This window comes from Balaenoptera physalus (genome assembly GCF_965194825.1).
Source record: "Balaenoptera physalus genome assembly, chromosome: 11".
Classification (NCBI taxonomy): domain Eukaryota; kingdom Metazoa; phylum Chordata; class Mammalia; order Artiodactyla; family Balaenopteridae; genus Balaenoptera; species Balaenoptera physalus.
Window position 1 is genome coordinate 12382534 of NC_138896.1, and position 27360 is coordinate 12409893.

Here is a 27360-nt window from a genome sequence, read left to right on the forward strand (position 1 = left end):
ATGCCCATCTTGAAGGCTGAGAAGAACTTTCTGGTCATTAATTACTTGGCTTACCTTCACCTGTTCTCCTGTCTAAAAATTACTCATCTCTACACATCCTTCACAAGAGTATTGAGACATGCTCAAATTGATGGGAAAACTGAAGAACAAGGTTAGAAAGCAAAGAACAAGGTCAGAATGCAGTTAGGAACCAACAGAAGCTGAACAGCTTCAAGGGCATGCCATAGAAACAGCCTGGTTAAGATGCTGCCACTGGTGCAGCAGCTAATGTGGCCACTGAACACTGTCACTGAGAACAGAATTAATGCTGCCCTGTGCTTTTTTTTTTTTTTTTTTTGAGCCAGCAATTTCGTTCTTTTTTTTTTTTTTTAACATCTTTATTGGAGTACAATTGCTTTACAAGGGTGTGTTAGTTTCAGCTGTATAACAAGGTGAATCAGCTATACATATACATACATCCCCATATCTCCTCCCTCTTGTGTCTCCCTCCCACCCTCCCTATCCCACCCCTCTAGGTGGACACAAAGCACCGAGCTGATCTCCCTGTGCTATGCGGCTGCTTCCCACTAGCTATCTATTTTACATTTGGTAGTGTATATATGTCCATGCCACTCTCTCACTTCATCCCAGCTTACCCTTCCCCCTCCCCGTGTCCTCAAGTCCATTCTCTATGTCTGCGTTTTTATTCCTGTCCTGCCCCTAGGTTCTTCAGAACCGTTTGTTTTTTTTTTAGATTCCATATATATGTTAGCATAAGGTATTTGTTTTTCTTTCTGACTCACTCTGTATGACAGTCTCTAGGTCCATCCACCTCACTACAAAGAACTCAGTTTCGTTTCTTTTTATGGCTGAGTAATATTCCATTGTATATATGTGCCACATCTTCTTTATCCATTCATGTGTCAATGGACACTTAGGTTGCTTCCATGTCCTGGCTATTGTAAACAGAGCTGCAATGAACATTGTGGTACATGACTCTTTTTGAATTATGGTTTTCTCAGGGTATATGCTCAGTAGTGGGATTGCTGGGTCATATGGTGGTTCTATTTTTAGTTTTTTGAGGAACCTCCATAATGTTCTCCATAGTGGCTGTATCAATTTACATTCCCACCAACAGTGCAAGAGGGTTCCCTTTTCTCCACACCCTCTCCAGCATTTATCCTTTGTAGATTTTTTTTTTAATATTTATTTATTTATTTATGGCTGTGTTGGGTCTTCGTTTCTGCGCAAAGGCTTTCTCTAGTTGTGGCAATTGGGGGCTACTCTTCATCGCGGTGCATGGGCCTCTCACTATCGCGGCCTCTCTTGTTGCGGAGCACAGGCCCCAGACGCGCAGGCTCAGTAGTTGTGGCTCACGGGCCCAGCTGCTCCGCGGCATGTGGGATCTTCCCAGACCAGGGCTCGAACCCGTGTTCCCTGCATTGGCAGGCAGATTCTCAACCACTGCGCCACCAGGGAAGCCCTAATTTTATTGATCTTTGCTATTGTTTCCTTCATTTCTTTTTCATTTATTTCTGCTCTGATCTTTATGACTTCTTTCCTTCTGCTAACCTTGGGGTGTTTTTGTTCTTCTTTCTCTAATTGCTTTAAGTGTAAGGTTAGGTTGTTTATTTGAGATGCTTCTTTTTTCTTGAGGTAGGATTGTATTGTTATAAACTTCCCTCTTAGAACTGCTTTTGCTGCATCCCATAGGTTTTGGGTCGTCGTGTTTTCATTGTCATTTGTTTCTAGGTATTTTTTAATTTCCTCTTTGATTTCTTCAGTGATCTCTTGGTTATTTCATAACATATTGTTTAGCCTCCATGTGTTTGTATTTTTTACAGATTTTTTCCTGTAATTGATATCTAGTCTCATAGCATTGTGGTCAGAAAAGATACTTGATACAATTTCAATTTTCTTAAATTTACCAAGGCTTGATTTGTGACCCAAGATATGATCTATCCTGGAGAATATTCCATGAGCACTTGAGAAGAAAGTGTATTCTGTTGTTTTTGGATGGAACGTCCTATAAATATCAATTAATTCCATTTTGTTTAATGTGTCATTTAAAGCTTGTGTTTCTTTTATTTTCATTTTGGATGATCTGTCCATTGGTGAAAGTGGGGTGTTAAAGTTCCCTACTATGATTGTGTTACTGTCAATTTCTCCTTTTATGGCTGTTAGCATTTGCCTTATGTATTGAGGTGCTCCTATGTTGGGTGCATAAATATTTACAATTGTTATATCTTCTTCTTGGATTGATCTCTTGATCATTATGTAGTGTCCTTCTTTGTCTCTTGTAATAGTCTTTATTTTAATGTCCATTTTGTCTGATATGAGAATTGTTACTCCAGCTTTCTTTTGATTTCCATTTGCATGCAATATCTTTTTCCATCCCCTCACTTTCAGTGTGTATGTGTCCCTAGGCCTGAAGTGGGTCTCTTGTAGACAGCATATGTACGGCTCTTGTTTTTGTATCCATTCAGCCAGTGTATGTCTTTTGGTTGGAGCATTTAATCCATTTACATGTAAGGTAGTTATCGATATGTATGTTCCTATTACCAGTTTCTTAATTGCTTTGGGTTTGTTACTGTAAGTCTTTTCCTTCTCTTGTATTTCCTGCCTAGAGAAGTGCCTTTAGCATTTATTGTAGAGCTGGTTTGGTGGTGCAGAATTCTCTTAGCTTTTGCTTGTCTGTAAAGGTTTTAATTTCTCCATCGAATCTGAATGAGATCCTTGCTGGGTAGAGTAATCTTGGTTGTAGGTTTTTCCCTTCATCACTTTAAATATGTCCTGCCACTCCTTTTTGGCTTGCAGAGTTTCTGCTGAAAGATCAGCTGTTAACCTTATGGGGATTCCCTTGTATGTTAATTGTTGCTTTTACCTTGCTGATTTTAATATTTTTTCTTTGTATTTAATTTTTGATAGTTTGATTAATATGTGTCTTGGCGTGTTTCTCCTTAGATTTATCCTGTAGGGGACTCTCTGCGCTTACTGGACTTGATTGACAATTTCCTTATCCATATTAGGGAAGTTTTCAACTATAATCTCTTCAAATATTTTCTCAGTCCCTTTCTTTTTCTCTTCTTCTTCTGGGACCCCTATAATTCGAATGTTGGTGTGTTTAATGTTGTCCCAGAGGTCTCTGAGATTGGCCTCAATTCTTTCCATTCTTTTTTCTTTATTCTGTTCTGCAGTAGTTATTTCCACTATTTTATCTTCCAGGTTACTTATCCGTTCTTCTGCCTCAGTTATTCTGGTGTTGATTCCTTCTACAGAATTTTAAATTTCATTTATTGTGTTGTTCATCATTGTTTGTTTGCTCTTTAGTTCTTCTAGGTCCTCGTTAAACATTTCTTGTATTTTCTCCATTGTATTTCCAAGATTTTGGATCATCTTTACTATTATTACTCCGAATTCTTTTTCAGGTACACTGCCTATTTCTTCTTCATTTGTTTGGTCTGGTCAGTTTTTACCTTGCTCCTTCATCTGCTGTGTATTTCTCTGTCTTCTCATTTTGCTTAACTTACTGTGTTTTGGGTCTCCATTTAGCAGGCTGCAGTTTTGTAGTTCCTGTTGTTTTTGGTGTCTGCCCCCAGTGGGTAAGGCTGGTTCAGTGGCTTGTGTAGGCTTCCTGGTGGAGGGGACTGGTGCCTGTGTTCTGGTGGATGAGGCTGGATCTTGTCTTTCTGGTGGGCAGGACCGCATCTGGTGGTGTGCTTTGGGCTGTCTGTGAACTTATTATGATTTAGGCAGCCTCTCTGCTAATGGGTGCGTTTGTGTTCCTGTCTTGCTAGTTGTTTGGCATAGGGTGTCCAGCACTGGAGCTTGCTGGTTGTTGAGTGGAGCTGTGTCTTAGCATTGAGATGGAGATCTCTGGGAGAGCTTTTGCTGTTTGATATTACAAGGGGCCGGGAGGTCTCTGGTGGACCAATGTCCTGAACTCGGCTGTCCCATCTCAGAGGCTGAGGCCTGACACCCCGCCAGAGCACCAAGACCCTGTCAGCCACACGGCATCACCTCAGGATCTCAGCACATGGAAACAGGTATCGTTGTGACAGGAAGGAACCAACACCAACACCCACACCGGGTTACTCTGGCAACAGAGCTCCCAGCAATTTCATTCTTGGTACTGAATCTCCTTGTCTACAGCAAAGATGTTATCCATCTGAATTACCAGGTACAGGTTTCTTAACATCTCTGCAGCTCTGTATTCTCACTTTCCCTGCAGGGATGAAGAGAGCAGCAGAGGAGTCTTCACTTTTCTCCCCACACTGGGTCCTTGGAGAACTGGAATGGCATTCACTGCCCTGTGCTTTATGTGCTGAGAATGAGAGTCTGGGGTTGGAGCATCGGATGAGCTGCCCCTAGTCAGTTGTCCACACCCTCACTGCCATAGGTGGGGAGGCAGATGTGGCTGCCAAGACTATACAAAGGAGGTTCCCCAACATGGGAAGAAGTTTCAGATTCTGGGCAGAAAGTAAATAAATAGAACCAGTGTCCTGTGCACTGTTTAGAATCCTAAGGTCCATATGACCTATGCTCTGACTTTATACTGTTATTCTATTTATTTATTTTGGGCCGTGTTGGGTCTTCATTGCTGCACGCAGGCTTTTCTCTAGTTGTGGCAAGCGGGGTCTACTCTTCATTGCGGTGCCCGGGCTTCTCATTGTGGTGGCTTCTCTTGTTGTGGAGCACGGGCTCTAGGCACGCAGGCTTCAATAGTTGTGGCTCACGGGCTCTAGAGCGCAGGCTCAGTAGTTGTGGCGCATGGTCTTAGTTGCTCTGCGGCATGTGGGATCTTCCCGGACCAGGGCTCGAGCCTGTGTCCCCTGCATTGGCAGGTGGATTCTTAACCACTGTGCCACCAAGGAAGCCCCTATACTGTTATTCTACAGTATAGGCACCTTCTGTTTTTTTTTAATACTACTTTTATTTTTTTATAAATTTATTTATTTGTTTATTTATTTTTGGCTGCGTTGGGTCTTGGTTGTTGTGTGCAGGCTTTCTCTAGTTGCGGCGAGCGGGGGCTACTCTTCATCGCGGTGCGTGGGCTTCTCATTGCGGTGGCTTCTCTTGTTGTGTAGCACAGGCTCTAGGTGCACAGGCTTCAGTAGTTGTGGCACGTGGGCTTAGTAGTTGTGGCTCACGGGCTCTAGAGTGCAGGCTCAGTAGTTGTGGTGCACGGGTTTAGTTGCTCCATGGCATGTGGGATCTTCCCGGACCAGGGATCAAACCTGTGTCCCCTGCATTGGCAGGCGGATTTTTAACCACTGCGCCACCAGGGAAGTCCCTAGATACCTTCTTTCAAGCAGAATTCACCTAGGCAGCACTTTCTTTCTGCCTATTCATGAGCTGTTCTCTAGCTCTGGCATTGTATTACCAGGTAAGATGATATCTTTCACCTTCTTCTCATATAACGCCCTTGCTTCACAGAGGGTTTTGATTTTATGTCTCTCCACAAAAGCAGCTTTTTCTGTAATGGCTCCCCCCATACCTTGGTCTTAACAAGTATGTCTGTCCCCTGACCTGTTCCGTCCCCCACCCTAACACGCATACCACACAGCACACATGTTAACTATTTTAACAGTTAACTGAATGTTAATTGCTTCCCCATTAAACTATAACCTCCTTGATGGTGGATAGTGCCTCTCAATGTTTTTATCCTCACACATATAATGCATTTAATAAGTGCTAGCTGAATGAATGAATTAATGTTGCTTCCTTCTGTATCTTTTGTTCAGCGTTTTAAGGTAAGAATATGTCGTGTATTTTCTGGACCAATTAGTAGGGAAATTTTCCTCTTTTCAGTAAAGAATACTCATTAACTGTCTAACTGGATATGATTCATTTTGTACCACTGTAAAACTTTATAATACCTTCTGCAGTCATAGACGATTCTTTGTCAAGCCACATCCCAATTCTGGTTCAGAAAAAGGTAATCCCTGTACTTACTATCAGAGCTATCACACACTTCTTGAAATGCTACAAAAAAGAAGATAGACACTTCAGTGAAATTTCTTCTCACAAAGACCAAAAACAAACCCTCAAATGAAACTTTCTGGAGTCTTACATATCTGTCTGTTTGCAACTTTTCTATTTTCAAGCACAAATGTAAGGGAGTGAAGATTTTAGCTTATGCCGAGGCCAGGCTCACTGTTGGGGTGTGGCTTCTTTGCTGACAGTCGGGCAGTTCCTCAGTGGCTGTCCCCTTTATGGGGCTGCCACTCAATTTCTGTCAAAAGGTTAGTTGAGAAAAATCATGCCTGTGTGCTTTGCCCTGAAGGATGTGTACTATGGCCATCCTGCAGCCAAATCATTTCCTACCCTATCAGACTACCTTCCTAGAACAAAGCTTTATATTGACTCCTTTTACTATTCTGAAATGAAATTCTTGAGAAACATAAGCTATCTACACATAAAAATTTTTTTAAATCAAAATACTATATTAACTAGAATATAAAGAAGACATAAAAGGAGATTAAGTTATAATACAATGTGGTATATTTCAATATGAAGTATTAAATGCTGAGCACAGCCACTCCAGAAGGAAAAATGAACCAGTCAGATGCTTTACCTGTGACAGCTATCCAGGCAGGTTGGTAGAGGTGTGTTGTATATGGTGAATAACTTTGGTTTAAATTCCAAACAAAACTGAGAGCTTCTCTTGATTCATATAGAAGGTGCATTCCTGAAAAATTCACTGATCAAAAACTGTGCCAATAAATATTTTGGGCTTATATACAAAATAAAGTAAGGGTCTACACTAAAATAAAGTAGAAACTTTGACCCCCAAGTTTTTATTATGAAAAATTTCAAATACATACAAGAGTGAAAAGAATAGCAAAATGAATACCGGTGTATACCCTTCAGCAAAATTCAACTTTTCTTTTTTTCAGAATCATTTGAAAGTGTTTGTAGATATTACACTTTACTTCATTATGCAGCTTCTAAGAATAAGGATATTTTCTTACATATTCACAATAGTGTTATCATGCCAAAAAAATTAACAGTAATTTCATAATATTATCTAATATCTAGTCCATGTACAAAATTCTTCAATTGACCCAACCATTATTTTCACAACTGTGATTTTTAAAAATCAGGATCCAATCAACATTCATCTATTGTTTTTATTATGTTTTACTAGTTTCCTTTAATCCAGAACAATCCCTCCACCATTTTTTTCCCATGACATTAATTTTTTTTTTGGAAGAATCCAGGCCAGTTGTCTTGTACCACATTCAGATTCCTGTAACTTCTTGACATATCTGCCATCCATCTTTGAAAGCAACTTTGCTTTTCCTTCCTTAGTACTGGAATTATCCATTTATCCAAGGGTCTCTAATTTCTTTTAGTGGGAGATGTATTTACAAACCAACTCATCCAGATTCAACGGAGAAATCAAAAGCTTTACAGACAAGCAAAAGCTAAGAGAATTCTGCACCACCAAACCAGCTCTACAACAAATGCTAAAGGCACTTCTCTAAGTGGGAAACACAAGAGAAGATAAGGCCCTACAAAAACAAACCCAAAACAATTAAGAAAATGGTCATAGGAACATACATATCAATAATTACCTTAAATGTGAATGGATTAAATGCTCCAACCAAAAGACAAAGGCTTGCTGAATGGATACAAACACAAGACCCATATATATGCTGTCTACAGGAGACCCACTTCAGACCTAGGGACACATACAGACTGAAAGTGAGGGGACGGAAAAAGATATTCCATGCAAATGGAAATCAAAAGAAAGCTGGAGTAGCGATACCCATATCACATAAAATAGAGTTTAAAATAAAGAATGTTACAAGAGACAAGGAAGGACACTACATAATGATCAAGGGATCAATCCAAGAAGAAGATATAACAATTATAAATATATATGCACCCAACATAGGAGCACCTCAATACATAAGGTAAATGCTAACAGCTATAGAAGAGGAAATCGACAGTAACACAATAATAGTAGGGGACTTCAACACCTCACTTACACCAATGGACAGATCATCCAGACAGAAAATAAATGAGGAAACACAAGCTTTAAATGACACAATAGACCACATAGATTTAATTCATATTCATAGGACATTCCATTTGAAAACAGCAGATTACACTTTCTTCTCAAGTGCACATGGAACATTCTCCAGGATAGATCACATCTTGGGTCACAAATCAAGCCTCAGTAAATTTAAGAAAATTGAAATCATATCAAGCATCTTTTCTGACCCCAATGCTATGAGATTAGAAATCAATTACAGGCAAAAAAACGTAAAAAACACAAACACATGGAGGCTAAACAATACGTTACTAAATAACCAAGAGATCACTGAAGAAATCAGAGAGGAAATCAAAAAATACCTAGAGACAAATGACAACAAAAACACGATGATCAAAAACCTATGGGATGCAGCAAAAGTAGTTCTAAGAGGGAAGTTTATAGCTATACAATCCTACCTCAAGAAACAAGAAAAATCTCAAATAAACAATATAACCTTACACCTAAAGGAACTAGAGAAAGAGGAACAAACAAAACCCAAAGTTAGTAGAAGGAAAGAAATCATAAAAATCAGAGCAGAAATAAATGAAATAGAAACAAAGGAAACAATAGCAAAGATCAATAAAACTAAAAGCTGGTTCTTTGAGAAGATAAACAAAATTGATAAACCATTAGCCAGACTCCTCAAGAAAAAGAGGGAGAGGACTCAAATCAACAAAATTAGAAATGAAAAAGGAGAAGTTACAACAGACACCGCAGGAATACAAAGCATCATAAGAGACTACTACAGGCAACTCTATGCCAATAAAATGGACAACCTGGAAGAAATGGACAAATTCTTAGAAAGGTATAACCTTCCAAGACTGAACCAGGAAGAAATAGAAAATATGAACAGAGCAATCACAAGTAATGAAATTGAAACTCTGATTAAAAATCTTCCAACAAACAGAAGTCTAGGACCAGATGGCTTCACAGGTGAATTCTACCAAACATTTAGAGAAGAGCTAACACCTATCCTTCTCAAATTCTTCCAAAAAATTGCAGAGGAAGGAACACTCCCAAATGCATTCTACAAGGCCACCATCACTCTGATACCAAAACCAGACAAAGATACTACAAAAAAAGAAACAGACCAATATCACTGATGAATATAGATGCAAAAATCCTCAACAAAATACTAGCAAACAGAATCCAACAACACATTAAAAGGATTATAAACCATGATCAAGTGGGATTTATCCCAGGGATGCAAGGATTCTTCAATATATGCAAATCAATCAATGTGATACACCATATTAACAAATTGAAGGAAACAAACCATATGATCATCTCAGTAGATGCAGAAAGAGCTTTTGACAAAATTCAACACCCATTTATGATAAAAACTCAACAGAAAGTGGGCATAGAGGGAACCTCCCTCAACATAATAAAGGCCATATACGACAAACCCACAGCAAACATCACTCTCAATGGTGAAAAACTGAAAGCATTTCCTCTCAGATCAGGAACAAGACAAGGATGTCCACTCTAGCCACTATTATTCAACATAGTTTTGGAAGTCCTAGCCACTGCAATCAGAGAAGAGAAAGAAATAAAAAGAATACAGTTTGGAAAAGAAAAAGTAAAACTGTCACTGTCTGCAGATGACATGATACTATACATAGAGAATCCTAAAGATGCCACCAGAAAACTACTAGAGCTAATCAATCAATTTGGTAAAGTAGCAGGATATAAAATTAATGCACAGAAATCCCTTGCATTCCTATACACTAACAATGAAAGATCAGAAAGAGAAATTAAGGAAACAATCCCATTCACCATTGCAACAAAAAGAATAAAATACCTAGGAGTAAACCTACCTAGGGAGACAAAAGACCTGTACTCAGAAAACTATGACATTGATGAAAGAAATCAAAGATGACACAAACAGATGGAGAGATATACCATGTTCTTGGAATGGAATAATCAATATTGTGAAAATGACTATATTACCCAAAGTAATCTACAGATTCAATTCAATCCCTATCAAATTACCAATGGCAATTTTTACAGAGCTAGAACAAAAAATCTTAAAATTTGTTTGGAGACAGAAAAGACCCCAAATAGCCAAAGCAATCTTGAGGGAAAAAAGTGGAGCTGGAGGAATCAGACTCCCTGACTTCAGACTATCCTACAAAGCTACAGTAATCAAGACAATATGGTACTGGCACAAAAACAGAAATATAGATTAATGGAGCAGTATAGAAAGCCCAGAGATAAACTCATGCACCTATGGTCAACTAATCTATGACAAAGGAGGCAAGGATATACAATGGAGAAAAGACAGTCTCTTCAATAAGTGGTGCTGGGAAAACTGGACAGCTACATGTAAAAGAATGAAATTAGAACACTCCCTAACACCATACACAAAAGTAAACCCAAAATGGATTAAAGACCTAAATGTAAGACCAGACACTATAAAAGTGTTAGAGGAAAACATAGGAAGAACACCCTTGGGCATGAATCACAGCAAGATCTTTTTTGATCCACCTCCTAGAGTAATGGAAATAAAAACAAAAATAAACAAATGGGACCTAATGAAACTTAAAAGCTATTGCACAGCAAAGGAAACTATAAACAAGACGAAAAGACAACCCTCAGAATGGGAGAAAATATTTGCAAATGAATCAATGGACAAAGGATTAATCTCCAAAATATATAAACAATTCATGCAGCTCAATATTAAAAAAACAGACAACCTAATCAAAAAATGGGCAGAAGACCTAAATAGACATTTCTCAAAAGAAGACATACAGATGACCAAGAGGCACATGAAAAGCTGCTCAACATCACTAATTATTAGAGAAATGTAAATCAAAACTGCAATGAGTTATCACCTCACACCAGTTAGAATGGGCATCATCAGAAAATCTACAAACATCAAATGCTGGAGATGGTGTGGAGCAAAGGGAACCATCTTGCACTGTTGGTGGGAATGTAAATTGATAGAGCCACTATGGAGAACAGTATGGAGGTTCCTTTAAAAACTAAAAAGAGAATTACCGTATGACCCAGCAATCCCATTACTGGGCATATACCCAGAGAAAACCATAATTCAAAAAGACACATGCACCCCAGTGTTCATTGCAGCACTATTTACAATAGCCAGGTCATGGAATCAATGTAAATGCCCATTGACAGATGAATGGATAGAGAAGATGTGCTACATATATACAATGGAATACTACTCTGCCATACAAAGGAATGAAACTGGGTCATTTGTAGAGACGTGGATGGACCTAGAGACTTTCATACAGAGTGAAGTAAGTCAGAAGGAGAAAAACAAATATCGTATATTAATGCATGTATGTGGAATCTAGAAAAATGGTACAGATGAACTGTTTTATAAGGCAGAAATAGAGACACAGGTGTAGAGAACAAACGTATGGACACCAAGGGAGGAAAGCGGTGGGGTGGTGGGGGGGTGGGATGAATTGGGAGATTGGGATTGATGTATATACACTAATATGTATAAAATAGATTAATAAGAACCTGCTGTATAAAAAAATAATAAAATTCTAAAAAAAACCGATACATGCACTCCTGTGTTCACAGCAGCACTATTTACAATAGACAAAACATGGAAACAATCTAAATGTCTATCAACAGATGAATGGATAAACAAGATGTGGTACATATATACAATGGAATACTACTCAGCCATAAAAAATAAATGAAATAATGCCATTTGCAGCAACATGGATGCAACTAGAGATTATCATACTAAGTGAAGTAAGTCAGAAAGAGAAAGACAAATACCATATGATCTCACTTATATGTAGAATCTAAAATATGCCACAAATGAACCAATCTACAAAACAGAAACAGACTCACAGACATAGAGAACAGATTTGTGGTTGCCAAGGGGGAATGGGGGAGTGAGAGGGATGGACTGGGAATTTGGGGTTGGTAGATGCAAACTATCACATTTAGAAGGGATAAACAACAAGGTCCTAATGTATAGCACAGGGAACTATATTCAATATCCTGTGATAAACTATAATGGAAAAGACTATAAAAAATGTATGTCTGTGTATACCTGAGTCACTTTGCTGTACAGCAGAGATTGGCACAGCATTGTAAGTCAACTACACTTCAATCAAAAGAGTAAAGTTATTCTAAGAGAATTCTTGCCCCATTCCTACCCCCTCCACTTCATTTTCCTCTCTCAACCTCCCATGAGTAATGATTTTCATTTTTGGTTTATTAGTCTAGGGTTTCCTTTTCTTTCTAATATAAAAAGGTAGCATACCATATGCTATAGATATTATACATATCTTAAAGTCACTCCATGTCAACCTTCCTAATTCTTTTTTAAGGGCTATATCACACTCTGTTGTATAGATGTCCCTTAGTTGATTCAACCAGGGACAATACAATTCCCCATTTATAGACATTTGTATTGTTTCCGGTCTTTTAAAATTCCAGCTAATGTGGCAACAAGTAACCTGTGCACATGTTGTTTTGTATTTGTGGAGGTGTAACTTGAGAGTGAATTCCTAGAAGTAGAATTGCTGGGTCAAATATTTAGAGTTTTAGATATTGCCAAATTCTTCTAGAAGAATTCTTCTTCTTCTAGAAGTTTCACCATCTCGCTTTCCCACCAGCTATTTATGAGAGCATGTGATAACAAGCTTTCCGTCTCCATGACCATCCAGTATTATATCTATAAAGCCTCAAGGGATATGGGAAGGTTTTTGTTGTCTCCCACCCATTGCAGGATGTCCAGGGCCCTGCCTGCTGACTGCCAGGGGCCAGCCTCACATTGTGATAACCCAAAACTTCAGCATAAATTTCCAAAATGCCCCAGTAAGAACCTTGTTTTAGATTACTCTAAAAATTACCTTTCGGATTAAGAGAGACCTTTGGAGAGCTGTGTATCTGGGCTGGTGCTTTGCTTCCTGAACGATTGCTTTTACTGGATGGCATTACTCTACGTGCCCTCATGGAAGAACATGATGAGAAGTGGCCTTGTGAAGCTGCTCGTTAGAACTTCTATAGGGAGGCTCTTGCTCCCAACAGCCCACAGGGCTCTGTTTCCAACGGTGCTTGGGGAAAATGTTTCTCTTGTATCAACCCCAGGAGGAGTTCTGTTTCCCTTGCCATTGTCCTCTGAAGACTATGAGTCACAGACTTGAGCCTGCTCTCCCGTTTGCACTAGGGGCTAGAGCACTACTAGACCAATCTATGCTCTACTTCTGGCTCTTGCATAAGATTTTGTAATTTGCATTTTTTGGATGAAACTCACCCTGAATTCATCTAATTTTCCTATACTGTTAATTTCTCTTTGCCTTGTTTTCCTGACTTATTGACTTTAAAATCAATGGAATTATATGATTTTCTAAATTGTGTTAAATAAACAAAAATTAAGCATGAACCTCCCAAGATTGTTGTTTGGATTTTGCACGTAGGACACCTAGCACGTGCCTGGCCGAGAGGAGGAGCACACTGTTTCCATCCCTGTGTCCCACTGTTCCTCTCCCTACCCTGCCCTGCAGCATGCCCTGCTCCCCAGCACAGCACCCCCTGCTTTCCATGACTAAAGACAATGTTCATGGACTCTCTGGGTCCTCTGTCTGCCTTTCTATTTAGGTCTCCAGACAGGCTTCTGAATGTGAGCAGGATGATTAAGTATGTGCTTCTGTACTACATGGGCCGCACCAGATGTTACTTTCCCTGCAGTGTATCAGGAAGTATTTTTTTTCCCCCGTAAGAAATGGATAGATGTTCTTATATTTGAAGATATTTGAACATGAGTGTATATTAGGGTTCTCCAGGAAAATAGAACCAATAGGATACATACACACACACACACACATACATTTATTATAAGGAACTGGCTTATGTGATTATGGAGGCTGCCAAGTCCCAAAATCTTCAGTTGGCAAGCGGGAGACCCAGGAGAGCTGATGGTGTAAGTTCCAGTCCAAGTCTGAAGGCCTGAGAACTAGGAGAAACTATGGTGAAGTTCCAGTCTGAAGGCTGGTAGGTTCAAGACCCAGGAAGAGCCAATGTCTCAGTTCAAATCTGAAGGCAGGAAAAAACTGATGTCCCAGCTCAAGGCAGTCAGGCAGGAGGAGTTCCCTCTTACTCAGTCTTTTTGTTTTACAGTATTTGAGCCTTCAACTGATTAAATGAGGTCCACCCACATCAGAGGGGCAATCGACTTCACTCCGTCTACCGATTCAAATGTTAATCTCATCTAGAAACATCCTCACAGAAACACTCAATAATGTTTGACCAAATGTTTGGGCACCCATGGCCCAGGCAAGTTGACACATAAAACTAACCATCATGGGACTTCCCTGGTGGCGCAGTGGTTAAGAATCTGCCTGCCAATGCAGGGGACATGGGTTCAAGCCCTGGTCCGGGAAGATCCCACATGCCGCGGAGCAATTAAGCCGATGCGCCACAACTACTGAGCCTGCGCTCTAGAGCCCTCAAGCCACAACTACTGAGCCCACGTGCCACAACTACTGAAGCCCATGCACCTAGAGCCCGTGCTCCGCAACAAGAGAAGCCACTGCAATGAGAAGCCCGCGCACCGCAACGAAGAGCAGCCCCCGCTCACCACAACTAGAGAAAAGCCTGAATGCAGCAATGAAGACCCAATGCAGCCAAAAATAAAGAAAAACAAAACAAAAAATAACTAACCATCATGGTGAGGATCTCTTCTGTGGGTCCAGAGGACAGCAGCTGGGACCCTAGGTGAGAACACCTGGCAGGTGGTTTATTGTAGTTGCCCCGTCCATCCTTCTTTACCTAACAGAAATCTCATTCCCTTCTCCTGTCTGGCTGGCTTTTTTGCCTAAATGATTTAGAACATTGGGGTCCCTAATTATCCACAACACAACTTGGTCAACTTTGTGGCAATCATGATATTTTCTGGGAAATATGCCCTTTTGCTCTCCAGTCTTGGTAATGTTACTGCAAAATCAAGCCAGCAGTTTCCTCTTATTTTTTATCCCAGAGATTTCTGTCCAAATACATCATTTATTGCCTTGTTTCCAAGATACATTTCACACTCTTCAATCTCAGAAATCTGAAATCTTGGAACATTTCTTGCAGAGAGCCCCACGAGCTCTTGCTGATGTTGCCACTGGATTTCCCCCGATAAGAGCATGTCAAGTAAAACAGTGCTTTCTGCCTTAAAGGAACATAGCCCCTAATCGTGGGAGTTCAGGAGAGGGCAGGGTGTTCTCATTCAAAAGCAAAACAACTGAATACCTGCTTTCAACATGTGAAAATAACAAGTACTGGCACTGTTACCATTTCAGGCATTACAAAAATGTTTTCTTTTCATGGATAAATTATGGTGGTGGTACATTATTAACTTCTATGAATCTTTAAAAAGTTATTTTATGGTCTTGCATTTGTTGAATTATAAAGTCCCTTTACCTAGAATCATACACCATTTTGTAAGGGCAGAAAGGACTATGGAGTTTTTCTGGTAACTTAGGCCACAGAGTTAAGCCACATCGCGACTAAGCCAGGAATATCACTCATGTGTTCCTGTTTCTCCATATCACACAGTCTACCAATGACACATTGATGGCTGCAAGTGTTCTAAAAGTACCTCTCCTCCAACTGTCTTTCCTTGCAGACTTGATTTTTTTTTTTTTTTTTTTTGGATGATTCCTGAAGGGGCAGATTGGCATTGTTTTTTGCATTTTTTTAAGCCAAAAGTAGGTTTGGGTATATTGAAGACGAGATGATGGCCTTCTGAAATGTAAGAGCTATATAAAACAAAATAAATAACTAAATTATTATTTTTTTTAAAGTAAAGGAGTGTTTTCAGATAAGGCAAAAGTTACCCTTGCAGCTAATGGAATTCCCTGAAATTGCACTGAAACCTGAAGAAGAAGAGATTGAATAAAACTAAGACCTGCTAATTGGCTCCCATCTGGGAGGCATTTTAGTTCTGAAGACATCAAGAGGTTGTTATTAAATTGATGATTTCATTCCTTGCTATTCCTTGGAAAGGAGGCATGAAGAGGGGATTTGGCTTGTATTTTGTGGGAGGGAGAGTTGTAGAACAGAGCAGAAGCTCAGAACAACCTTTCCTCCTGGTCTCTACACTTAAGAATGTCTCTTTCTCATTTTCTGAAGACCTCAGGGGGAGGGATCACATCCCAGCAGTCGCCTATGCCTGTCCAACCACTGCCACCTCCCTCCAGGTATGCCTTGGCCCTCCTGTATGACGTATGGACACATATGCCAATGGGGGGACTTCTGTGACCTCCATAGCTAAGTACTGGCTACAAAAAGCAAACCAGCTCTGCAAGTCACACAGTCTAACAGAGGACAATGTCAGAAACCCATGTCAGCATAGAATTTAGCTGATTCTCATAAACCTCCGGTTTTCTTTTTGAACTTAGGTTTCATAATTTTCTTGTAATTTTCTCCCATGTGCTTCGAAGTATTTATTTTCAAAGAACATTCAATTCATTTATTTTCCAAAATAATGGGAGGAAATTGCCATGCAAGCAATAAAAATGTTTTCTGAAAATGAATAATTCCGGTACTGTTTTAGGACAACCAGAAGGATAAAATAAAATGATAAACCAGCAGCTGGGAAAATGGGATTTGTGTAATTCTAGAAAGAACCATTAACTTTAAAAATTATAAGTTAAAAAATTGATATTTTGGCATTTGAGATCTCAATAATTCAGGTCACATTTAAAAAATTGCCCCAGGTAATTTATTGCTGCCAGTTCAACGTTGATAGGTGTCTTGCCAGCATAAAATGGAATGCTACAGAAACCGAATGTAATATCCTCTTTTTCCAAGCTTAATTCAGTGTCTCCTGAGATAACGGGTTGTGTCAGGGTTCATGTGTAATCTACTCTTTCTGGAAATGTGTTAGAGAATTACCATGTGGATAACACTTAAAAAGTCCTTCCTGGGGCATTTTATGAGAGAAGTATTATTCATGTTATTTCGCGAGCAGGATTCTTAAAACACACAAACACAGTAATTGAATGGGATATGTAGTAGAGGGTTACCGAGCTAATTTTTGAAAATTAGTAAGTTATCAATAGATTACAATAGGCCAAAAAAAAAAAAGTAATGAGTATCCAATCACCACACTGTACACTTTAAACTTACACAATGTTACATGTCAATTATATCTCAATAAAGCTGGAAAAAACAGCTTATTAAAATGAGAATTCTTTCTCACATTTAGAGATAAGTTTCATGCTCAAACTAAATATTTTCTTTTAAGTATCCAGTTTATCAAACAAGCTCAATAGAGTACAAGTAGAAAATTGCTTTATTATTTTCCACCTCTGCCTCTTTCAACAGGTTCCCTCAACTCACTCCTCCCTGCTCCTGTGTACAATCTGGGGTGGGTCCTAGAACTTTCCCAGTCATTTTCATAACCATAAAAAATGCACTGGTCACATTCAGGAGAGAAGTCCAGCTCCTGCAAAGTCCCATACAATTAAGCTCCTGTCCCATCCAGGACCTGCTCAGGGTTAGAAAGCAGTGGCGGGGGGGGGCGGGGGCGGGGGGGGCGTGGCCAGCGGCTCCATTTCCAAGCCCTCCTCCTCATTCCCCATCACCAGACAGCATCTGGCTCCTCCAGGGCTGCAGGTTGGGGAAGGAAGAGGGAAGCCGCTGGAGGACTCATACTTGCCTGTGTGGTTGTAGTATAATGTTGGGCCCCTGGGTGGCTCAGAATTCAAATGCTGATTTCCCTCCTGTGGGCGCCTGAGCAGTTCTTTTGGAGGTTCTTCTATCTCCAGGTGCCTCTCACCTTTGCCTCCTCTGCTGGCAGCTGATGAGCTGCCCTAGGTCCCCACTTTCTGCAGGCCCACCCTCTCCGGTGGTCACCTGGCCTCTCCAGCACCCTCCTGGGAGGAGGTCCTCTCCAGGTGACCCAGTGTGGCTTCCTTCTGCAGAGGTCACCTCTGCCCCATGCGATCTCAGACGTCCTGGGCTCTCCAATGTGGAAATGCAGGCCATTTACACGCTAGCCACCTCCCCTCCCAGGCAGGTGTCAAGCACTAGACCCTGTGTTCCTCCAATTCCAGGGACTGAAAGAAGCTCTCAGAGTGGTTCACTCGAGGCCTCTCATACCAGCAATTTACTCTCAAATGGCTCAGGAGAGAAGTTTTTGTATTATAATGGTAATTTTTCTGTGCATTTGAAATTGTTCCAAAACTTCAAAAAAATCATGTATATATAGTACATGCATAAATACATATGCTAAAAACATAATGAGGCTATATACCATATACAAAGCCTATAACCTGACTTTTTACTTAATAGTTTGTTATTAACATAACTATATTAATATATGCAATATGTATAATCATTTTTAAAGTATATACAGTTCTTTATAGGTAGATACCATAATTTAACTAACCAAGCTTCCCTTCTCATACTTTTAGATCACTTATATTCTTTTAATATAATAAATTGTGCTACAATGAACAAATAGATTTGGACAAAGATACCATTGTTGCACATAATGAAATTCAGGGGTCTGGTTTTTCTGCAAATTTGCTAAACTGTAAGGAGGCTCTTAGCTTAATGTCAGCTATGACTATTACTCCATCCATGAAAGCCAGAAAGGATTGATTTTTCCCTGCTTCAGAGTTCTTTCTGACTAGGCTCACTAACCTTGGGAGTGACATCTCAACGTTGTGAATTTTCTCCCATTTAAAAATCCAAAACAAAATTCCTTTCAACAGTGTCAGAGCGCATTAGATCCAGAACACAGCCATTGGGTTCATGATCAGAATGCTGCCAGCGCCACTGGGTTACACTGAGGAGACAGAAGTGATGATGGATATGGGACATGGCTAGGTATGCAGCTTCTTTCTATGACTGTGTTGAGGGGAAGCAAGCTGATTGGCCAGGTCTTTTAAAATATATTGTTTAATGTTTTATTAGAATTCTGTTGAATACCTGTATTCAGTGACTGAGATGTTGGGCCCCAGATGTGCTGACAATTATAATAATAATACCTAACATTTACATGGTGGCTTAAGGGTTTCAAAGCCTTTTACTTTTATTATCAAATCTGATCCTTACAGACTCCCTGAGAGGTGATCAGGGAAGGTGTTAACATCCTCACGTCGTTGACCAAGCTAGCAAGGATGGGAGTTGAGTTTGCGCTCAAAGTCACAATGATAGGAAGAGGCAGAGCTGGGATGCCGGATTTCTCACCATCTGCTCCGTGTTCCTGGGTGCCCAGGGCTCCCGCCCCACAAGCTGCCCCACCCTCAACTTTCCATCTGGTACTTCTGTCCACCCAATTGTTCAACAGACTGTTTTCCTTTTCTTTTTTTTAAAATCACCTCTCACATCCTATTTATCATCATGTCCTGCCCATTTTACTGCTGAAACATATCCCAAATCTGTTCTGTGCTCTCCATCTCCACTGCGTGCATCCCCGTCCAAGGCAGCACCACCCCTCACCTGGATGAGGGCAACAGCTGCCCACCTGGCCTCCGCTTCCACTTCTACATCGCATGGTCTGCTCTCCACAGAACAGCCAGGGGACTTTCCTAAAACACACAACAAATTCAATTCCTTCCCTGCTCAAAAACATCTAATTGCCCTTTGAATAAACTCTAAAAAGTCCTCACCCCAGCCGCTCATGCACAAAGCCCCACACGACCTGATCTCTGCCTGTTCTCTGACTTCCCCCGCCCCCATCTCTCAACTTTTCTTCCATCTCCTTCTGTGTCCCACATCTCCCTCTATCTCCCACCATCTCCCGTCTGCTCCATGTGACCCAGCCACGCTCAGCTTTCTCTCTGTTACTAGAACATACCAAGCTCACTGCTGTTCTATATTCTTTCACAACCTGAAGCGCTCTGTCCCCAGTCCTTCCTCTGGCTCTTTCTCATCACCCCGGTCTCCCCCTGAAGACTGCTTCTTTAAAGAAGCCCTTCCTGAGCAGTACCTCGTCTGAAGGAGACCCTGTCACTCTTTGTCATGCTGCCCTTTGTACCTCATCATGGTACTTACTTTATTTGTTTATTGTCTATCTTGATTCACTAAATATAGTCCCATTTATTTAACAAGCATTATATTAATTACTATGAGCCTGGCACTGTGCTAAGTGTTTTAGCAATATTAACTCATTTAATCCTCATGATGACCTTTATTCACTTTTCTTAGATGAGAAAATAGAGGCACAGAAACTTCCTCAAAGTCATCCAGCTCCTAAGTGGCAAAAATCAAGATTTGAATCTAAGCAGTTTGGTTATGTGTCCTTGCTGTTGGATGGGGGTCTTGTCCATTGTGTATAACCCTGAATGCCCATCACGTAGATCGGTGCCTGGCTCAGGTAGGCACTCAATAAATATTTGTCGAACGACTGAATGATTTCATGGTTTCCATGGAGACCCTGACACTGGATGTCCATGAGCTTGTCCTGGGTAAACCCCCATTATCTGTCTGATCCTTAGACCCTTGGTATTATTCAGGAACTGGACTAGTTAACACTTTCTGAGCTATTTCAACATCAGCTTCAGCCAGAGTAATGTTTGAAACTAAAGCTATCATCTGCCTGAAATCTACACAATGACAACTAACATCTACTTGGTGATATATAATTTCTTTAGTGCTTTTCACATGCATCTTCTCATTAACAGTGTCAAAAAACAAGACAAAACAAAACAAAACAAAATACCACTTCAAACCCCTTCAGGAGATTAGATGAGACTGAAGCAGTCATTCTCATTAGCTCAGAGGGTAAATGTAATAGCTTTTCACCTGCAGTTAAATTCAGAGGCAAGCAACCACGTGCTATGAATTTGCCTGTGTCAGTAACATCCCCAGGGAACATTTATCTGAATTAGTAAGACTAATTTTGAGTTGGCAGAGTTAGAGCTTACTGAGAATGTCCAGTTATGAGTGAAAAAAAAAGGTGGGAGGAGTTAGATATGGCAGGGCCAGGTAGAGCCATATTTATTAAATATTGGGGTTTTAAAGAAATCATCTCCCAGCTTTGTACATTTCCCTCCTTGGTTTCACAGAGCGCTCCCATCATTACACTGCTGTCGACCAGCCCTGATCATTTCCCTTATTTCCCTTAAGCCTGCCCTCTCCTAGTTAGCCTATGTTCTGACCATTTCTAGGTGCGTCCCTGCCTTTAAAACGTACCTTTCCTGTGTCCCATTACCTCGTGGATTCATTAACTGAGTAACTAGTTCTGATAATGGTCAACTCCAGACTTTACAGGAGAGTTCCATTACTTTGAAGGTCGTCAGGAATGGTGGCAATATTTGATGACTCTCTTAGCTAGTTCAGGATGTTCAGATCAAAGATGGACCCAGAAATGATGGAGAACTCACTCTACACCTGCGGTCCAGCCTAGCTCCGTTAAGTCCAGCTGATATCTGTTCAACTGCAGGTTACCTACAGATATGTGAGTGTGGAATTAAATGTTTACTATTTTAACCACTGAGATCTTGGAATTGTTTGTTATGCAGAATTATTACAGTGTAAACCTCTCTAGGATGGAAATTGGTACAGGAAGCAGCATACGGCCTAAAATATATGTGGCAGTGGCTTTGAGCTCCATCAGCACATAGTAAGGAAACAATAACAGAGGTTGGAAAAATGATGACCCGTGTTATGCAGTGGCAAAATATTTGGCAAAATTGTCACCTGTCAAAATCTGAAAGGCAAAAAATGTACCAAAAGAGCTTAGGAAGAGGGTTGAGGAGGTTTTGAGACAGAATATCAATGGTGTGAGCTGTTTGTTACAAGTTGTGTGTCATAAAATACTACAAGAAAGAGATGGGATCTGAAAAGAACTGGTTGATTTGCAAGCAGAATAGAGAGGAAATATATAGCGCTCAAGAATTTTGGAACTTTCAGGGTTGAACGGCAAAACTGTTTCTCATCTCCAACCAGTAAAATAGAACATTGAGAAGTTCTATAAGTATGAAAAACCTACTAAGGCTCAGCCTCCAGGGAAAGACCAAATCAAGCTTTTAAAAGTCATTGAAAGGATTAAAGAGGTGCCTAATAGATTTTTTTCTCCTACAGCGGGGCACAATGGACCCACAGAAGGCTGATATATCAAAGTAATGGCTAATAAGTAAATTGGATATCTCAAAAAATTGTGAATATGATTTTTGTCACAAAGAGTTGTCTAGAATCAAATACAAAAAACCAACAAAGTTTTGAGTGAGTATCTTGCCCAAAGCACCATAGGCTAGTTTAAGAGACTCATTTTTCAAGATGTAAAAATATCTTTGGGCCTCCAACTTTCTACAGGCAGGAAGCAGTCTGAGAAAGCTGCTCAGCTGCTAAGAAGGTAGAGTGACCAACTCATCCTGGTTTGCCTAGGACTTTCTTGTTTTGGTACTGAAAGTCCTGCAGTCGAGAAAAACCCTCAGTCCTGGGCAAACTGGGATGGTTGGTCACCCTTCAAGGAGGGCATATTCTATAATGCTGTCTTTTATGTAGCCAAGGAACATAATGAAAAGGAAGGAACTCCAGACAGTAAACAGCCATGGAAAACAGTGGGCTTGGCACCCATTCCCACGGAGCAGAGCCAAGGCTTAATTAAAGACCATTTCCTATCCCTTAGGGTTGGGAGACCTGATGGGATTTCAGAATTGCAGAATTTCAGGTGCCCCTGACCGCTGCCATCCTTCCTTGACCCACCTTGGTTAGAGCCGTGGTTTCAGTTGTTTCACACTCTGTGCCAGAAAATGTTCAGGCCCCATTTGGGATTTTCCCAGGGACCTCTTATGAGCTAAATGATAGGCCCAGACAGACTATGAAATGGGGTTTATTTCAGTGGCATACAGTTACTGAGGGTCCTAGTTTTCCAGCAATAGGGAGAATTGTCAGGTGTATCCCAAGATAGCAACCCTGAGCTGAAGGCCTGATCCCCCTCAGATCTATGATTCACAAAAGATAGCATTAGATCAGGCTGTTTTGGAGCAATTTGGTATGAATCATCTCTCTTTAACTGATTGCACCAGCCAGCTCTGAGGTGTCTGAGTTGCTCATGCCCAGTCTGTGAGAGATCATCCAAGCACAGCCCACAGGTCTAAGCTGCGGTAGGTAAGGTGGTAAGTAGCTGACTCTGCCTCCCTAAGATGCTGAGAACAATGGACACTGGAAAGAATGTTGGGTTATATTCCTTAAAAGGTGACTCTGTCCATGGTATGCACTTAGACACCTTCAATCTACTCTTTAAAGTCTTAAAGATATATTGCTCTGGACATTTCATGTATCCAACAAGACTGGAGGTGTAGAAAGTTTTAGGCTAGAGGGGTCTTTTAGCTGGTTGAATCATTCATATGGGTAAACCAACTCAGATGTTGTAGAGATGATGCTATGGTTACCAAATCTCATTTCATTTTCTTCTTCCTGAGCACAAAGGAGTGTGTCTTCCCAGCCTCCTTTACAGTTAGGTCAGGGCCATGTGACTGGGTTTTGGACAACAGCCATAAGACTCCCTGTGTCTTCTTTCACCTCTTCCATATTCTCTCTCCCCCTTCCAGAGCTATCTTCCTGACAGGTACCTGCCACATTTAAGCTGGCAGCACTACAAGATGGAAGGGGCTTGGGATGCCTACGTTACTGCTTGCAGGACAGACTCCCAGGAGAGCTGCCTGGCCTGCTTTGGACTGTGATGCAGGAGAGATTCGGGGATTGTTCGTTATACCTACTAGCACTGATTACCCTGACTTCTAGAAAAGGCCAAAGGAATGAACATGGAGACTTCACCATACTGTTTTTCTCTTACCTCAGATTCAACAACTAGTTTAATATGACATCAGGATTTGTCACACATGTCATTGATTGGCCTCATAGTTTTTGGCTGAAGTTGGGTGCTACAGGGAGGGAGGAGATACTAGGGTGCAGTGTGTGTCATTGAATGTCCTTGTTCAAAGGATGCACCACAACTGAGCAGCAGAGGTCAGAATATAAAAATATTTACATATAAGAGTCTAAAAACAATGACACCAACAACATAGTTTCTTTCCTTCTTCCAGGCTTCAGGACAACTATTCACATCCAGGCCCCTGGGGATCTCCCTCCCTATTCCTGTTACTTTTCTTTGTTGGTTCCCAGAGGACCCATTCACAAAGTATGATGCATTTATTTCTCTCTTGTCAGAAATAAACCCTAAACATGGAAAAGTTCATACCAGCCCTGATGGCATGCTGGGAGTTTAAACGAGCTCGGAAGTCTCACTGAGGCAAAGATTTTATATGTGTCTTAAAGCCCTAATAAGGTCCTTAACAAGCACCAAAAATGAACCCACTCCCCAAGGCATTGACCTGGAAGTGTGTCTTTGTTGCTTAAACTATGATGATAGCTTTCTGAGCTGCGGTTCGTTAATGAGCTCTAAGTGGAAGTGTTTATCTCAGGAGGAAGTACTGTTTCTTCCTCTTGTCCCTGGTGACACACTGAACATACTAATTGATATGAAGCTGATTTTTAGGAGACAGGAAAGCCCCGAGGCCTTTGCCATATTGACAGCTGTGGCGAGAGCCATCACAGGACTTGTCGTATAGTCATCATAGGGCTGAAAACAGGCTACTCTCATTTCACGGCATCCCTGGAGCGTACGGTTCCACCAGGCTCTAGTAGTTTACGTCTCACGCAAAGAGCCGCCTTCTTTTACTTGCCCTTGTTACCTGCATGGGGACCTTCAGGAGCTCTGGAAAACGGCCCTCTCCTTTATATTTTATGAAAAATTTCATACCACTTTATTACACTGCCTCCGATTTTATCCATTAGAGAGACATTTGGATGAAGAAGACCAGGTAATCTCCTCTTCAAAAATGGGGTAAACTGCAACAGAGATGGAAGACAAAGCATCCATCCTTAATGCATACAGAGAATATGCAGATCAAGGAGAAAGAAAAATAGACAAATTGAAAGACAAAAAAAGAAGTACATGAAAATATGAAATACCAATGGTCAATGACTATCTTTTATTAAACAAATTAACTTTACCAGTAAATAAAGAAAATAAATGAGATATAAACACCACGAACCCTAAATGGCCCCTTGCCTCCAACCAGATTGGAAAGTATTTTATTTTTTTACAGTAACACCTAGTGATATTGAGGGTGTGGGGAAATAGGTAGGCATTTTTAAAATATTGCTGGCCATGGAGCAGAGTAAATTGGAGAACTATTTGGAAATATTTACCCACGGTCTTAAATTTCACTTCCAAGGATTTATTCTAAGGAAATAAATATGAATGCATATCAAGATTCATCTAAGGAATATTTATTGCAGAATTACTTAAAATAATAGAACTGGAAAACAACCAAAAATCTAACAATGGGGACTTGGTAGAATAAATTATGTAGCACCCAATGATAGAATGCAATGTAGCTGTTAAAAATGATAGTCTAGGGCTTCCCTGGTGGCGCAGTGGTTGAGAATCTGCCTGCCAATGCAGGGGACACGGGTTCGAGCCCTGGTCTGGGAAGATCCCACATGCCGCGGGGCAACTGGGCCGGTGAGCCACAACTACTGAGCCTGCGCGACTGGAGCCTGTGCTCTGCAACAAGAGAGGCCGTGATGGTGAGAGGCCTGCGCACCGCGATGACGAGTGGCCCCCGCTCGCCGCAACTAGAGAAAGCCCTCGCACAGAAACAAAGATCCAACACAGCCAAAATAATAAATAAATGAATTAAAAAGAAAAAATGATAGTCTAGAGTACTTAATGATATGAAAAAATATTTCTGCCATATTAAGTGAAAATGGTGAGTTTCAAAAAAATATTACCCCAATTCAGAAAATTAAAAAGAAAAAATATATTTACACAGAAAATAGACTGAAAAGATACACACCAAAATGTTAGTAGTTATTATTTTAGTGTGATGGGATTTTTGTGTGTGTGTGTGTGTGATGATTTTCTGTATTTTTCAGTGTTTCCAACAGGAGACATGTATTTCTTTAATAAGCAGAGAAAAGGCCTCTTTTTTTTTTTTAAACACGAGAACGTCTCTGCAAAAAGTTCAGGTGGAAAGTTACTTTCACAGCCACTTGTACTAGCTTGGCTGGCTAGCTTTTTGTTGAACCCTAAGTGAGAACTGCATGAGATTTTAGAAAGAGAGGGAAGAAAATAAAGGAAGTCATTCTGTAGCTTGGAGCATTTGAGAAGAAGCAGACCAGAAGCTCGGGAGACCATGGGTATAAGGTGACAAAGGGAGAAAGACCCACAGGTGGGAGAGAAATATAGATAAGATTGTGGGAAAGGCTGAAGACAACATTGCCTGCAGTAGGTATCAATGCTTTACCCTCTAAGTCCAGCTTTTAAAGCCTCAATTATCTTTCCAATACCCATTTGGGAAATAGGTGATGTTTCAGCTCTTTCAAAAAAGGTATTCATAAAGAATAGCTATTACCTTGGGTTACTACTGAACAGGAGATGTGCCTTTTCCTTTCCCTTAATTTTTGGAAAAGATTTACTAGGAACTGGGGATAATGAGGAGGAGGGATTGTAAACCATTTTAGTTGGATACAAAATGGAACCAATAGAAAAGGCAATTTTTTTGTCCCTGCTAGAGCAGATTGAGTTGCCAGCAAGTGGAGTGGATGAGTTGACCTGACAGCATCCTTTTCAGCCCTGGGGTGATTTGCTTTCTCAGGCTTCAACTTCTCAGTGCTCCAAATTCTTTCTATATGAAGGTCATGTACGAAGTAAGTACCAGGGTTTGACAGGACCTGGGTTTCTGATATTGCATATGGTGTACATCAAAGATCTCTTTCAATATATCAAGTAGTAAGCAAAGAGATATGAGTGAACTGGAGAGGTCAACAGGGATGGAGACAAGACTGGAGACCCTGTCCCATTAGGGACTATGGAAGAAAACTGAACTTTTTTTTGCCTGGAAAAGAGAAGCTTTAGTGGGCACAGGATAGCTGTCCTCATCTAATTTAAAATGTCGTGAGGAAGAGGGAGTAGATTCCTTCCGTTTGGTTTCAAAAAGTAGAAACAAGGACCAGAGATTACTAGGGGGTTAGTTGTGTTTCAGGATAAGAAAATTCTAATAGGTGCAACTGCTAACCAGAGGATTTGTGAGGAGGAGTAAAAACTAGGTGTTTTTGTGTATGGTGTTAGGAAGTGTTCTAATTTCATTCTTATAAACTCAAAATGGATTAAAGACCTAAATGTAAGGCCAGACACTATAAAACTCTTAGAGGAAAACATAGGCAGAACACTCTTTGACATAAATCACAGCAAGATCCTTTTTGACCCTCCTCCTAGAGTAATGGAAATAAAATAAAAAATAAACAAATGGGACCTAATGAAACTTAAAAGCTTTTGCACAGCAAAGGAAACCATAAACAAGACGAAAAGACAACCCTCAGAATGGGAGAAAATA

General features: G+C 40.5%; 1 long non-coding RNA gene across 1 annotated transcript in view; it reads left to right on the forward strand.

Moving 5' to 3' along the window:
* LOC309638862 overlaps positions 1-25646 on the forward strand; it is a 54081-nt gene extending 28435 nt beyond the window's left edge. Inside the window, exon 2 of the long non-coding RNA XR_014251364.1 lies at positions 14132-25646. This is a non-coding gene — a long non-coding RNA (uncharacterized lncRNA). The remainder of the gene's footprint in view (positions 1-14131) is intronic.
* Positions 25647-27360: the final 1714 nt, after the last annotated feature.